Source organism: Moschus berezovskii, chromosome 3 (assembly GCF_049115385.1).
Source record: "Moschus berezovskii isolate FMDL1 chromosome 3, NW_MosBer_1.0, whole genome shotgun sequence".
Taxonomy (NCBI): domain Eukaryota; kingdom Metazoa; phylum Chordata; class Mammalia; order Artiodactyla; family Moschidae; genus Moschus; species Moschus berezovskii.
Genome location: NC_142462.1, coordinates 8440774 through 8451240, shown reverse-complemented (window position 1 = coordinate 8451240; position 10467 = coordinate 8440774). Strand labels below are relative to the sequence as shown.

The following is a 10467-nucleotide window of genomic DNA, read 5'->3' as shown; positions in this document are numbered from 1 at the left end:
ACTATCTTCTATCCCCTCTACATTCAGTTTCTTTCAGAATTTGTCTTTTTCATCACCACGATAGATTTTTAATTTGCGAAGGATTTTTCTGAATGTGGGTCATTTTTATTAGTCAAGATAGATAGACTTTTTTAAACTTAAACTCAAGAAAATATTCTTCTGTGATTTAGTTTGCTATCTGTTTCTTTTTCCTTTGTTTTATGATTGTACAATCATTAATGCTCCTGGGACACCTCTTGTCATATCTATGGCTTTCAACCTTCTCTCTCTCTCCCTCTCTTTTTTTTTTTTTTTTTGGTAAATTTATCTTTCAAATCTCAATGATTGGAAATTTCCTTGACTTTTATTGCTCCTGAAACAAATTTGGTTTTGGTCTGGTTTTCCATGCCCAGAAAAGTCTGTCTATTGACATTGGATTATGAGAAAGGAAAATGCAGTATTTATGGAGGGGCCAAGCAAGGATAAAGGGCAACTAATGCTCAGAATATCCCCCAATAGTTTCAGGGAAGGAGTATTAAAGGCAGTGTGAGGGAGGGAGCTGCAGGGTGTGGGATTATGCAAAATTCTCTTATTGGTTGGCATCAAGGTGAAGTTTTAGGCATCATCAGCCTTATGGTTTAAACCAGTCAAACGTCTAAATTCTTGCAGTCAGAAATTTCCATCTGGTGAGGATCTACTTCCTGTAAAAACAACATAGGAATGTGTGTCAGACCTTTATCTACATCTTTCAGGGAATTAGAAGCTTGGTGATTCTGCTATGGAGTGGATTTATAGTCTAAATTGTTACTGGTTTCCAGTTCAACAACTATTTTTTCATTTCTACCTTCATTTCAACATTTCCTGTTGATTAGCTCATGAGTTAGCCTTTTGAGACTCAGGGGAGGCCTAGGAGACTAAAGCAAAAGCCTTTTATCTCAAAGGACAAGGAGGAAGGATCTTGCATTCAGTTTCATTATTATCAAAATACCTATTACTGGTTTGGCTTTTAAGTCAGACAGGACTGAACACACACACACACACAATCAGTAAGTTTATCCTTTGTTTTCTCCTGTATTTTATGTACATATTTAATCATCCTGGACACTGTTGTCTTCCCAGGTGGTGCAGTGGTAAAGAATCCATCTGCCAATGTGGGAGAATCAAGAGACACAGATTTGCTCCCTGGGTCATGAAGATCCCCTGAAGTAGGAGATGGCAACCCACAACATTGTTCTTGTGTGGAAAATCCCATGAACAGTGGAACCTGCTGGGCTACAGTCCATGGGAGTGCAAAGTCAGTTACTAACGAGCATGCACCACATGCATAAACCTGTAGAGAACAGGATTCCCTGACTTCTACCCACTAGAGACCAATAGGAAAAGAAAAAAATGCACCTTGAAGCTGCCAAATACTTTTGAGGGGAGCAGTGGGAGGTAGCCAGATCACCCTGTTTGAGAGCCAGTGCCATAGGTAGCTTAGAAACTGGGGATTATTAGGATACTAATCAAAACATGCTTAACCTGTCATAGAAACTTTAGTTATCTTTGCTTCCTTTATGGTCTGTAGGCCCATCTCTTGAGGGTCTTGTCTTCATACACTTAATGTTCCCTAACTGTTGATTCATATTTATTAGTGAAGTACTACTCAGAACTCACTTTCATATCAGATACCTTGTTTCCCAGCAACAATACTGCTGCCCTTAGAGCAAAGTGGGACGACTCTGGATTCATCCCTCTCAAGTGGAGGGTTCTGTCTGTGATGGTTTTTAGTCTTTCATGTCTGATGGAAGGCTGGAACCACTTGGAGGTGAGTCTAGTTCTAAGCACATCATTCATAACTCCCAGGGTTGGCCACTCCCCTTCAATGTACAGATTCATCTGGAAGGAATCCAGACACTGGGAAGATACAATGCAGGAGAAGGAAGACACAGTGTGATTGGCTCAACTGAATGATGGGTGAAGAGACAAGCCCTTCTAATTGCCCTCTCCTATCTGTGTATCATTTCCTCATGAGTTTTGAGAACTCAGTTTGGATTTGGGTCTCAGTTTCCATTTGCCTCTTTCCCCCGTTCATTCCAATTCTGTTTTATATTTGTGAAGATTTCCTCAAAGGTTCTGATGGTCTTCAAGGACGTTTGCTCAAATGTTACATTTATTTACAGTTTTTATTCTTACATATGCCTTTATAACTAACAGGTAAGGTCAATAGATTGTTTACAGCATGTTTATTTAAAAACAATAAGATAAATAAAACTAAGATCTATGACTAAACCACTTGGTGTGTTATGAGGCCTTAGCCTGCTGCTTCCATACACCATTTCCACCTCTCCTGGATGATACAGATGGGAAAGCTGAGACCCCAGGGGTATCAAGCAAGGCTGCAGGGCTGTTATGGCCAGTATCTGGTAGAGAAGGCTTTGAAGATATATGAATACTGTTCCAAAGTTATGCCCAAAGGCTCAGTGCCATATAGAGTTGGCTACTGCTGTACTAGAAAAATCTGCATTGCTTAGTATTCAAGATAATCAGGGAGGCATTGCAATCTTGTTAGCCTGAATAACTACTTATCTTACCGAAATCCAATTATTTCCAAAAGAAATGGAAGAAGTAAGGTTTATCTTCCATCACTCAGGTTTTGTTAGCATCCTTTCCCTCTAAACAGCTTTAGATTGACAAGTCACAGATCAGAGCTTGCTCTATCCCTTGAACACTTTATTTAGAAGGTGATTTGCATAGATAATTTACATAAATCTGCATAATTGCATTCCTTTGATGGTCCAGAAATGGATTTCTGTAATCAGGAAACAGCTCTCAGGATCTCTTTGTTAATGGTACCATGTACACTTGTACCCTCTGTGAAATCACTTTTTAAAAGAAAAACCTTATTTTGGTAATTTTAATTAATGAGCTAGAATATAACCATCTTCATGCTGAGGTCAGAGTGTCCTAGGAAGACCAGGATCATGTGCTCCTAGGAAAATTCTGCCTGTTTGCCCTCCCCCTTCTCTTTCCATTGGAAATATCCATTATCCACAAAAGGATCTAGGTCTGCTATGGAGTTCCATCTTAACTCTGGGGAAATCTGTCTCCTCCCTGAGTGAAGAGTGTCTCAGCATTGTCAAGCTAATCTTTGCGTCTGCCCAGCAAGAGGGGCCCTGTCCTGATAGCAGTGCCTTATGTGTTTCTGCTTATTATAAACATTCCCAAAATAAGTTCACTGAAGCACACACTTGTGTCATTTACTGGGTCCAGCTCAGGAGACCCACCTCTCTATGTGCTTTCTCTTTCAGCAGTGTCATAGCTTCAGGGAAAGGCTTTGCCAAGGTTCCATCCCTGCCTCTTTGCAATACAAGGTGACATGTAGCTAGAAGATAGATAGACCACATCTTCTTTATCCACTCATCACTTGATGTACATTGACTATCATAAATAGTTCTGCAATGAACATTGGGGTGTATATCTTTTTCAGCTGTAGTTTTCCTTCGGATTTACTCAGCATATAAAAGAATGAAATAATGCCATTTGCAGCAACATGGATGGACCTACAGATTATCACACAAGGTGAAGTAAGCCAGACGAAGAAAGATGAATATCATATGATATTATTTACATGTGGAATTTTTAAAGTGATACAAATCAACTTATATACAAAGCTGCAACAGACTCACAGACATAGAAAACTTATGGTTACCAAAGGGGGAAAGAAGGAAAAGGATAAATTAGGTGGTTGAGATTAACATATACCCACTGCTGCTGCTGCTGCTGCTAAGTCACTTCAGTCGTGTCCGACTCTGTGTGACCCCATAGGCGGAAGCCCACCAGGCTCCCCCGTCCCTGGGATTCTCCAGGCAAGAACACTGGAGTGGGTTGCCATTTCCTTCTCCAATGTGTGAAAGTGAAAAGTGAAAGTGAAGTCGCTCAGTCGTGTCCGACCCTTAGCGACCCCACGGACTGCAGCCTACCAGGCTCCTCCATCTATGGGATTTTCCAGGCAAGAGTACTGGAGTGGTTTGCCATTGCCTTCTCCGAACGTATACCCACTACTGCACATAAAATTGATAAACAACAAGGCCCTGCTGTGTAGCAGAGTGAGCTCTACTCAGCATCTTCTAATAATCTATAATGGAAGAGAATCTGAGTCATTCTGCCTCACACCTGAAACTAATGTAACACTGTAAGGCAACTGCACTTCAATTAAAAAAAAAAAAAAGGTTTTCTTGCGGGTTAGTTGCAGGCGTACAAAGACATGACCACCAGTCCCACGCACCCATTCTGGCCTCTGGACCTGAGGCTGGACAACTCTCTGCTTAATGACTGCCCTGCCTGGCATAACCTGGCTGGCCTCTTCTCTGTCTGTGGGGTCTCAGTTTTGACCACGTGGCTGTTGTCAGTGTGTGCTGCAGTTGTCCCACTGGGGACTTGACGGAGACTGTCCCTGTGCTGGTTTGCAGTAAATGGGTTCAATCACTTGGTGACTGAGGGCTGGTTCAGCCTCTGCCACGCAGACCTTCTTGGAGACCAAACCATCTTATCTCAATTCTGGAAGCAGTATGCCAAGGGAGACAGCCAATATGTTCTGAATGATAACTTCATGATATACATGGAGACTATCACAGCTTACCTGTGGGGACCACTCAGCCTATGTATGGTGATCGCTTTTCTCAACCAGGAACCCCTCCACTTTGTCTTACAGCTTGAGGTCTCTGTGGGTCAGGTATATGGAGATGCGCTCTATTTTCTAACAGAGTACCATGATGGAGTCCAGCATGGCGAACTGGGACACCCACTCGACTTCTGGTTTTACTTTGTCTTCTTGAATGCCCTGTGGCTGGCTCTGCCTGGACTCCTTATACTGGCTTCCATAAATCAACTTTCTCATGCCCAGAGTATACTGGTGCCAAAGCCCCCAAAGCTAACAGCAAGCAAAACTAAAGTGTGATGCACTAGGCTTAAACACTGGCTATTGAGGAACTCTCCACCTGCCAGAAGACTCCAATCCTTGTTGCCACATGTTAGAAGGACAAATCGAATTTATCTGTCAAACTCAGGTTGATAGGTGCGCAGCGGGAAGAAAACAGCTGTGTGGAACCGCTGTCAGGAGCCAATGGGACAAAGGTACAAGAGAACCTAGGAAGTCTGTGACAGGGAGAATTTTTTAAATCAGGAAATAAAGGTCTTGATCCTAAAAAAGAAAGAAAGAAATGCTAGGTGACACATTGGAAGGCCTTGAGGCTGCTGATGAAGATCACAGACTCCAAAAGAAGTGAAGCCTATGGATTGGGAAGAACCTAGAGGAAGGGCTGGTTGGTGAGCTTGCTGAGGGTCCTCCCACAAGTCCACTGACCACTGACCACAGATCCCTGCAACATGCCAAGGGAGCTTCCTTACCCAGACCATGGAGGGTCCATTTTCTGCTGCCTTTCCTGGTCCAGTTTGGAGTTCTGGAAGTGACCAATTATAGTATGGATTCACACTATTACTCAGGGTTGCAGAGGATCATGCAAGATAAAACCATTACATTTTCTCCCAATTCCCATTTATGTGTGAACTTAAAGGTCATGTGCGTGAACCATGAAATTGATTGCCCTCATTGACAACTAGATGAATGCAATAGTTTTACTCATAAAATTACTTCCAATGTTTGATTTTGTTCTTATAGTCATTCTTTTCTTTTTAATTTTATTTTTTGGCCTCTCCACACAGCTCAAAGGATCTTAGTTCTCCAACCAGGGACTGAACCTTGTTAGTGAAAGCACAGAGTCCTAATTACTAGACTTCTAGGGAATTTCCTAATCTTTGATTGCTTTAAAAACCTAAATAATTTGAAGCATTATTTAAACATTTTGATTACAATTTATACATAGATAATATGTATTCACCTTTTAATTTTTAAGGCAATATGTGAGGTATCATTGACATACAATAACCACATATTCTGGTGTACAATCTGAACAGTTTCCATATATATATATGTGTGTGTGTGTGTGTTTATGAACACACCACCATCATCAAGAACACCATATTGATCTGCTTCAAAAGGTTCCTTATGTGAAATATATTCCTCTCTTCCAGTGCCCCAGAAACCATGAGGTTTCCCAGTCTGGTCACTGGGAAAAGTCTCCCTTCTTGGATTTTTATCAGCACCACATCCTATTACCTCTCGTCCTTTTGGAGGAGACTTGCCAGGACCCTAGGTAGTTTGCTCACGGTGCAGCTGCATAGAAGATGGTGATTTTCTGAATTGCTGGCAGTCTCTCTGTGAAACTATTTTCTCCCCATCAGGTTAGCAGGAGAATTCAGCCTGGTTCTCCGGGCCCTGCTTGCCCACCGAGCCCTCCCCTCTCTCATTGTACCGGTGGGGAGCCAGACAGACACTGCTGGACTGCTTCAGTCAGTGTTCCCCTCCCAGGGATCACTGGCTGGCCTTGTCCAATATCCAGTGTCTTTAAAACACATGTTTTAAGTGTATTTTTTCTTTTTGCTTCAGATAGGACAGTTCATCTAGCCCCTCTTATTCCATCTTAGCCACAAGCAACCTGCATTCTAATTTTACTAGATAATTTTGTATACTTTATGATATCTATAACTTTAATAATGTGAAAATATTTCTAAAAATATTACTTTTTCCATTTCATTTTACCATTATGGAGTTATATTCTGACTTTTCCCTTTATATACAATTACACTTAGATTTTAAATTCTAAAAGTCATCACTGACAATACCACAGAAATGATGTAAACATTTTGATTCTAACTATAGCATTGGTGAGTTTGTTGAAATAAGGACAAGAAAATAAATCTTGTGGAGTAAAAATAAATAATATGATTTATGAATGTCTTTAATTTAATTATTGCTCATTCAATCATTGTCAGTTCAGGATCTGGGACTTGGCTACCATCCAGTCACTCTTTTATATTTTAGCCATTTTCAATCCTAAAAAACTGTAACTTAATAAGCATTACTTAATTTTGTCATTAAGAATGTATCTCTGATGAGCAGAATGACAGACAACACTGTGCTCATCAATGTGCAAGCATGCTTGGTATCTATGTGCAGTGGTCAGACATGCAGGGTGCCAGCCTCCATCTGTGCCCTCCTCTGCCCAGGGTCAAGAGGCAGGCAGTGCTGCTTCGGGCCTCATTCACCCGCTCCCTGAGCTGGCTCCCTTTATGGCCTTTGGCATGGATTCTGAACCATGGACAGATCTCCCTCTAAATCTGGGGTTACCTTGCTTCTACAGTTTTTGAAGGACTTCATTCTTATCTGTGGCCAAGTTTCATGGTTTTTGTTCTTATCGTAAGTGATAAAAGAAATGTTCACATATTGAGGTTATGGGACAATCATTTTGGCTTATACATGAGTTAACTTGAATATCATGCCTGCTTTGAGGCCTATTAAAATTTCACTGTACATCTGTTTTAATATTAAGGATAGACACACTGACTGGAAGTAAAATATGTTCATGTTAAAAATAAAGATTCATGTCAATGTATGACAAAACCAATACAATATTGTAATTAGCCTCCAATTAAAATAAAAAAATTAAAAATTAATAAAAAAATTTAAAAATAAAGATTCAGTGCATTCCTTCCTGGGATGCCGACATTGACCCTTTGATAAGATGTCCCACTTGGGTGCCAAGGCCATGCTGTTCACGCACTTGTCTAACGTTTATTTGTTTGTTAAATCTTGACATCCTGACTAGTGTAATATTCTTTATGCCAACAAGACAAAAAACTGTGCTGAAAAACATGCTTCTCCAGAGCAGTTTATAAGAGTAATCTGGGCTACAGTCCTCAGTTTGGGTCAAATAAAACTCTTTTCTATTCCCAGTATAGATTGTTAATTATATATTATTATTTTCATTGACAAGGTCTAGAAGGACTCCCTGATTCTGGTTTCCAGTTACTTGGATCTCTGCATTTGTGCCTGGGCTTGTTCAATCACTTCAGGACTGTCTGATTCTCTGCAATCCTATGGACTTAGCCCACCAGGATCCCCTGTCCATGGGAATTCTCCAAGCAAGAATACTGGAGTGGGTTGCCATGTCCTCCTTCAGGGGGTCTCTCTAACTCAGGGATTGAACTTGTGTCTCTTATATCTCCTTCATTGGCAGGTGGGTTCTTCATCACTAGCTCCACTTGGGAAGCTCAGGACAACCCTTTACCACTCTGCTATCATGGATATAAATCCCACTATGGGCTAAGCAGTGTTATTTTATTGAAAAATCCATTAGTTGAAGATCAGTACCTAAATGCAACAGATTAAAATATCAATGTTCAATTATGCATTTTGTGAAAAAATAAACCCTTAGGAAGTTATAAAATAATCAAAATCATGTAGAACAACATTCACATTGTCCAGTGATTTTCCTATTTATCAAGACTAATTCTTGGAATTCTCTTCATTTCCTTTCTTTTATTTTTTTGGTCTCAGTTGAATAACCTGGGCATATATGATCAATAAGTCCTTTCAGCTCTGTTTCCAAAGTATTTCTAGACTCTCTCCTCTTGTCTTTATACCCACCGCTAACTCCAAGTCAACGCCACTTTTGCTGCTTTTTCTCACATGGGATTATCACTCTGGTCTTCAAACTACTAGTGATTTTACCCTTGTTTTTCCATGTGTATTTCACATAGCAGCAGTGTAGCCCACCAGATAAAAAACAACCAGTCAAATTTGAGACAGATGAACAAGAATGTATTTTAAGTATAAATATGTCCCAAATATGTCATGAGATATATTATGTTCTGTATTTTTATTTGCTAAATCTAGCAACACTAACGAAGAAGGCAATGGCACCCCGCTCCAGTACTCATGCCTGGAAAATCCCATGGACGGAGGAGCCTGGTAGGCTGCAGTCCATGGGATTGCTAAGAGTCAGACATGACTGAACGACTTCACTTTCACTTTTCACTTTCACACATTGGAGAAGGAAATGGCAACCCACTCCAGTGTTCTTGCATGGAGAGTCCCAGGGATGGGGTAGCCTGGTGGACTGCCGTCTATGGGGTCGCACAGAGTTAGACATGACTGAAGTGACTTAGCAGCAGCAGCAGCAACACTAAACAACAACAACAAAAAATCTTTATCTTAATGTGAAACAGATTATGGCTTTCCTTTTTGTCTCTGCTTGTAAAGAATCCACCTGCAATACAGAAAACAACAGTTTTATTCCTAGAGGGGGATGATCCTCTGGAGAAGGGATGAACTACCCACACCAGTATTCTTGGGCTTCCCTGGTGGCTCAGATGGAAAGAATCTGCCTGCACTGCAGGAGACCTGGGTTTGATCCTGGGTTGTGAAGATCCCCTGGAGGAGGGCATGGCAACCCACTCCAGTATTCTTGCCTGGAGAATCCCATGGTCAGAGGAACCTGGCCAGCTATAGCCCATGGGGTCGCAAAGATTCGGACATGACTGAGCGACTAAGCACAGCACAATAGAGATTGTGCCATGTGCTTGTACAAAATCCTTTAGTCTTTTCATTGAATTTAGAATAAATGTATCATTATCTTCAAGATTCCATGTGATGTAATCTTCAAATCTAACCCTGCCATTTTTCTCTCAATCACTACTCTCCAAATGCACTAGCCTTTCTTTTCCTTCAAGTTGTCAGATTTGTTCTTGATAGAGCACATTTGTATTTGCAGTTCTCTCTGGCTGGCATGTCCCTCTTTCCTGAAGAATATCACAGTTCTACTTTCTTCTTACAATGCAAGCATCAGTTCAAAGATCTCCTTACCAAAAAAGATATTCCATGGCTCATGAGTGAGCTTTTTCTTATGATTTTATACTGTTTCTTTATAACATCTGTTATAATCCAAATTTGTAGTATTATTTTTGTGGAATAATTTACTAATTTATTTATTTACTTTTATTACCCATCTCCACCAGTGCCTTGAACATCTCTCTTATACAAATGGGTAGTGAGTATGATATTTAGGGAACTGTTTTTTGTTTTAAAGAAAGAGTGAGATTACTGCATTAGATAAATGCAAAACTAAGAGCAAGATACCCATAACCTTTGTTTGCTGTTACCATTTCTACAAAACAAAAATAAACAACTTAATACATCACTTCACACTGTCTGGAATATATCCAAACAGATGAAATAAGTCAAACATGGGAGTAAACTCTGGTTGGCCTTGTTAAACAATAATCCATTTTGTCAGTGAAAAGTAACATTGTACTATCTTTTCTGTTATCTCCAAATTTTGGATAATTCTCTTCAACTCAATTACTTTTATACTTGAATGGAAAGTCATTTTGTGTCTTTATCATCTAGTAAAAAAATGGAAGGATGGAAAAAGTCAGATAGTGGTCATGAGGGACCCTCTATCTGATCCATAGAGATTATTTTTAGACAAAATGTCAGTACTCCCTAGGATTTGGTGAAAAATTGCAGTTACAATAATGTAATAATTAATGCAAAGGTCTTTGCCAGAGTTGAAGGAATATTTGTTAGGATTCATTTATATCAGCATT

The 10467-nt window shown here is 40.2% G+C and overlaps 1 pseudogene; it reads left to right on the top strand.

The window, feature by feature from the left end:
* The first annotated feature begins 4225 nt into the window (after window positions 1-4225).
* LOC129552022 (3-beta-hydroxysteroid-Delta(8),Delta(7)-isomerase pseudogene) lies at window positions 4226-4911 on the top strand (annotated as a pseudogene).
* The last annotated feature ends 5556 nt before the right edge of the window (window positions 4912-10467 follow it).